Raw genomic sequence first — 6,455 nt, 5'->3', positions numbered from 1 at the left:
CAACAAGTAAGGCAATTAAGTCTAATGACACATCGAGAAATTTAAACATTCTGGATGGCAATAATTCAACAAAATGAGACATATTAAATTTAGGCATCTTGTTTGAATTGTCAACAAGCACAAAATCTTTCCTCCTAGAGCTTAAAGGTAAACCAAACACAAAATCCATGGAAATATCAAGTAATGATTTAGATGCATTGTGGTGGTAAGCAGCATAATTATGAACATAAGATTCTACATCTTTTTTCTTCTTAGGCCAATGAAAATATCCATGCAAAAACATCATCACTCTTTGGAAAACCAAAGTGTCCCTTATGTGAATCAACAATTAAATCTTTACCCAAAACAAAGCAAAAATTGTCAATCCCAGTGACATTGAACCAAAACCCCTTGTGCAAGTAGTATTTGCCATAAGAAGTTTTCAAATGTGCCTTATAACTTCCAAGTGATTCCTTATCTCTATCAAATAAAGTTTTAGTAAAATCAAAATTAAGGAATCTTGGATGTATGGATGCAAACAAATTTCTAATACATCTAGTAAGTAGATCATTAATAGAAACATGGCAAACAAATCTAGAGAATTTTAATGCATGCTTTTGAAATAAAAGTGAGTAAATAGTTACTCCCCTTCTTTTCTCTTGCTTAATATCCTTTGTAGTGACCAAGAGAGGTTGCACTTTGACACCTTGGGCTGGTCCTTTCCACTGTATCACTGATTGTGGTCCCTTTGTTTGGCTACAAACTGAGTTAGAGGATTGGAGTGGTGATTGCAATTCCAAACATGGAGGTTCCACTTTTCTCTCTTTGATTTCTTCCTTTTTTGAGGCTGGTTTGAGAGCTTGCATCAATGTCAATTGAATTTCTTCTACTTGTTTAGGATACAAACGAGGCAAGACATATGTAACTCCATTCATGTGAAACACATAAGTGTTCCTCATTCTATCATAACTTATTTTTCTATCAAATTGACATGGTCTACCTAACAAGATATGAGCAGCCTGCATTGGGATATTATCGCACAAGATTTCATCAGAGTAACTGTTAATAGATAAAGGAATAAGATCCTGTTTGGTTACTCTAGCTTCTCCTACATCAGTTAACCATTGCAAACAATAAGCATTTGGATGATTAAGCAAAGGTAACTGGAGAAATTTACCCATAACTGCACTAGCCATATTTGTGCAACTTCTAGAATCTATTACCATTGCACAAGCATTCTCTCTAATTGACCCTTTAGTACAAAATATATTTTCTCTTTGAGACTCATCTTCTTTTAAAGGGTGGACATTCAAAACCTCCTTAACAACAACAGTATGACTAGACTCACTAGCAACATATTTAGAATCAGAATCGAAAGGTATGAATGGTTCTCCCTCAACATGTTCATTGAGAGTTTCAAAATGGTCACATACCTCATCCTTAGACTTATATTCAAGACAAGAAGCAAAATTTTCAGATTGTTTTGATATCTTAACTACCCTCTTGTTAGGGCAATCACGAGCTATGTGGCCTCTCCCATTACATGTATAACAAATCAATTCTCTATCATGTTGATGCCTCACTGCCTCACTTACCTTTGTCTCGTGAATCATCTCTTGGAGGGGAATGTTCATCACGCCTTTTAGGGGTGGAACTTGTGTTGTTCCATCTTGATGCACCATTGTTGGACTTGTACAATTTCATCTCTTTGATTTTTGCCTTAGATTCACGTGCAGCATACAAGGCATCATAAAGGGTGTCATATCTCTGAATACTCATTCCGCATCGAATTTCTAAGTTCAATCCATATACGAAACGAGCAACAGTTTTTGTCTCTTCTTCATGTATGTCTCCTTGTTTAAGCAAAATATTTGTAGTTTGGTAGTACTCATAAACTGACTTTTTTCCTTGCACCGTTCCCTGCAATTTTCTTTCAAGATCACAGAAAGAAGATTTAGGACGAAAGGTTAGGCGCATATCTTCCCTCACTTGAACCCAAGATTCATAGGGAATAAAATTAGCAACTCTCTCTCTATTTCTTTTTCGCCACCAAGATAATGCATACCCCTTAAAAGATGTAGCAACTAGCCTAATTTTTGTAAGATCAGAATATTGCTTTAAATAAAAAAGAGTTTCAACAGAATTCTCCCATTCTATGTATTCGGTAGGTCCTTTCTCACCGGTGAAGTTAGGAATTTCATGTTTAATGTTTCCTAACTCCGCATTACGCTGCTGGATCCTTTGCCATCTAGGATCCACTCTTCCTGCTGGTGGCAGGTATCGCTCATCATTGTGTGGTGGTTGCACTTGCTGTGAGCGTTGCTCCAAATTATTCATTAGTTTGAGTAACCTGTCTATCTTTTGTTCTAATGTCTGGTGCAGGTTTGGAACTTGTTCAGCCATCTGTATAGGAAAAAAAAATCTAAAAACAAGAAGATATGTGAGTATTCATGTTAGTGAAACCAAAAAGTTGGCTCGCCCCCTCACTATTCTCAGCTCGCAGGTAAGAGGTGGATTATATGGCTCTGGGGGTGCACTACACACTCTTACAAACACACACTCCACTCGTGTATCACTCCAAGTGGCAGATACTCTCACAAGCCTTTTTCCAAAAAGCAAAATTCTAGTCTGGAACTCAAGTTGATATGGATTCAACCTCAAAGTTAAAGAAAACGTACCTTGGAAAACTTCACAAGCCTTTGAGAGTAAGGTGTATCGTGAGGTAGGTAATAAAATTGAGAGCAAGAAGGAAAGAAAAAGGACAATACAAGCAAAGAAACTAAGCAAGATTTGAAAGAAAAAGGGAAGAAAAGAAAGAAGTATGGCAGAAAGATATGAAGGACCAATATCAGTAGATAGACACAAATAGAATGTAATAGGGGTTCAAGTGTACCACAACCAAATAGGAATATATCAAGAACTGCTTCCAACCTTATACTTTTCCCCTTTCTTGTCCCTCCAAAATTCTCCTACCAGCCAAATTCTTTCCCCAACCTTATTCTTCTTCTTTATTGCTTTCTCTTTTTTTTTTTTTTTTTTTTTTTTTGCTGTATTTTTTCCAAATTTCTTGATTTTTTTTGATAAGTAACCTCCAAATAAATACTGTAAATATCAAAAAAAAAAATAATCGGACCAAGAGGATCCACACAACCCCTTTAAAACAGATTCAAGAATTTCAACAATCACCCAGAAAAACAGAAACACTACTCTTACTTCGAAGATCAATATCTCAATGACAGTAAGGAATTAGCAAGTGTATAATATATCAATAGAATTCCCTAGAAGAGATCTAAAACATATCAAAATTTCAGATAAAACTAACCAGTGGATCTCGAGACATAGGTCATTCTTTGAAACTGGTCACAGAACGCGGAAATCTGGACAGGGGGTGATTGCGCGTAAATGCGCTTTGGATATAGGTAAGGGTGAGATGGGGTTGTTTTCTTGACTGAATTTGGGGTAATATGGTGCTTAGGAGGTGTGAGGTATCGTTGATATTGGACGGGAAAAAGGGAAAAACTCTTTCGGGATTGTTTTTCAAGAAACTTGAGAACATGAATCAAGATTCAAGAACACAATCAAGAATGCAATGGGAATTTTTTTTTATGGTTTTCTAAAGAATAAGACACGAAAAAAAAAGTACTATGTAAGATAAGAATGAGATAAACCTAGGGAACCAAAGAAACCAAATTTCTAGTGATAATGAGATAAACCTAGGCTCTGATACCAAATTGATATGAACCTAATCCAAGATTCAAATAAGATGGAGTATTGTCCCAAGATTACTCTCAATGCAAAGATAGAGATGGATCAAAATACCTTAAACCTCACGAGAAACGCTTTGTCTCGAATCCTCAAAGACTTGGAAGAATCCCATGTTGCTTCAAGTACCTCGATGTTGCAATCTTCAATCAACTAGAGTCGGATCTAGTTTCCTTCGATTCAAGAACGAGTCCACGAACCTAAATCTAAGGTTGAAGAAAGTAAGATTGATTGGAGTCCACGAATCAATTTGCTAGTCGAGTCCACGACTAGCCACTAATTGAGTCCACAATTAGCCATAAGGTTTCTTACACAAGTGTAAAGAAAAACTTAAGAATTTTATTGAATTAAAGCCTCCTTGAAACTGATATGGATGTGCCCTATTTATAGGTATAGAGGCAGCATTATAATTCTAAATACAATGGAAAAAGAGTCCTAAACCTAATCTAGAAAATAAGTAAATAGAGTTTTATTTAGAAAAGGATTTAAGGAATCCTTTCTAAATATAACTAGTGTTTTCTCTTTTATGCCAAACAATTTAAATTAATGATGACCAAAAATAATAGGGCTGATTTGGGCCTAATTTAATCACCAAAATCAGCACTTAAACAATTATAAAAAGCCTTGAATTCTTCTTCTTTTTTTGCAAATGGGCTTGACTTGGATTTCCACCATCTTTGAATATCACCAATGAAGAGTTGTCTTAATCGTTTGGACTTGGGCCTTGTGATTGGCCCAATTGGTACTCTTGATGGATCTTCATTATGTTGGGCCGTATCAGGCTTCAATTCCCACACTTGCCCACCTCTTTTCCGGTATATTCAAATTTACCACAAGTGTTATTCTTTCATCCAAAGGTTTCCTCGCAATCTGTGACAAAGTGAGGTAATCCTTATCAATTGTCTGATACAACTCTTATTATCTCAGATTGGTGGCAGTTAAAGCCGTCCTCATGGTCCTTTGTACTCTTTCCCCACGCTCGGGCAGAGTCATCTTGATAAATACCCAACTCAACATCTTGCCATAGGGCAAAGACTTCCTGTTCCTGGTCTTGGTATAGGACATGTGCTTGAGGATTAAAGCTGGCAAATTTATCTCATGTGCAAATCTCAAAAAGAAAGCAATAGTGCAAGTCCAACTACCGATCTCATTAGCATTGTTCCTACACGGGAACAAACACTCTTCTATCAGCAATACCAACAACTTTTTCTTGCCGTTCAAAGCCGACTTTTCAGGTCTATATTCCTTAGGGAACTCTTCCCTACTACCAGTCATATATCTCAGATATTCAAGGTAGGTCACCCTATCATGGGAAATCCAATCATCCCGATCATATGTATCTATCCCACTCAACGGCAAATCAAACCAACTAGCCAACTTTTGTGGTGTCAATTCTATCTTGATACCTCTCACATTAGAGATAACCTTTGTGATTCCCTTCTTGTGCTTGGTGAACAGGTTCTCATAAAATTCAATAACTAAATCCAGATAAATTTCCTCCAGAATCCTTAGAAACTTCCTCAACAACCCTCGACTTTCTAACATTCGATTAAAATCCTCAGAAAAGTGCTCAGGAAAATAAGTTTTACCTCCAATGACCGAATAGTTGGAACCTTCATGGCTAGATTCTTCTACTTGGTTATTTCTTTTTGCCAATTCTATCCAACTTCTTGCTTTGAACTTGTTGGGAAGAGGTAGTTGTAACACCCCGAAATTTTAAAACTTTTTTAAGCTTATGTAATAAAGGTAGAATCTCATTAAATCCCAAAACACAATACAGAGACTACAGGGTGCTATGCCACACCTGAGCTGGAGAACTCAGGTGCACAGGCTAACTAGCTAATATCCTTAATAAAGAGAATGCATAACATGGCACACAGGCCAAAAGGAAACTATCTACTTCTATGCTCCGAGGTTCTAGCGCGCTCCCGTGCTTACTCTTCTGTGCCTGAAAGCCAAATATATCTGTTCAGCGAGAGATGCTGGTAACCCACTCCAACGCGTTGAAATATAATACATATAGAGGTATATATAGATATACGAAAACCATTTTGAACATGAAGATATATTCTACGAACTCTAGCTTTTAAAACAGGGATAGACTCGACACATAGAGCTAAGCACAAACGGCAGTTATAGCAAGCATATATAGTTCGCGACAGGTAAGGTAGATAAGACTGAGCATAATCAATAATCATAACCCAACATAAACAATCCCCAACGTAAATCCCGTAGTCACATCCCCAAGATACTCATAATCACAACTTATCCATATGTCATCACATAAGCACACATTGTTAGCGCCACAGGACCAATCGCATGCCCATACATGAGGGTCAGCGCATATAGCTCTGACACGGCCCCGCAGCACCCTGCCCCGTCTCACAATACGGAGGGGTCGATCGCAACCGACATATTAACCGCAGCTCATCATAGTTTGATCGCAACCAAACAGTGGACCGCAGCCCAAGAGTATGTCATCTGACCGCAGCCAGGAAAATGAACCGCAGCTCATGTAGAACAGTGGACCGCAGCCCTATATAATATTTATATACCTGACCGATCGCAACCGGCCTGGTTAACAGTCAGTATGGTTCTCAACCCATCCGACTGCCCGTATAATCCATTTGATCGCAACCAAACGCTGGACCGCAGTCCTATATAATATTTATATACCTGACCGATCGCAACCGGCCTGGTTAACAGTGAGTATG

This window comes from Ipomoea nil, unplaced genomic scaffold, assembly GCF_001879475.1.
Source record: "Ipomoea nil cultivar Tokyo-kokei standard unplaced genomic scaffold, Asagao_1.1 scaffold0672, whole genome shotgun sequence".
Lineage (NCBI taxonomy): Eukaryota > Viridiplantae > Streptophyta > Magnoliopsida > Solanales > Convolvulaceae > Ipomoea > Ipomoea nil.
This window is presented reverse-complemented; position numbering follows the sequence as displayed.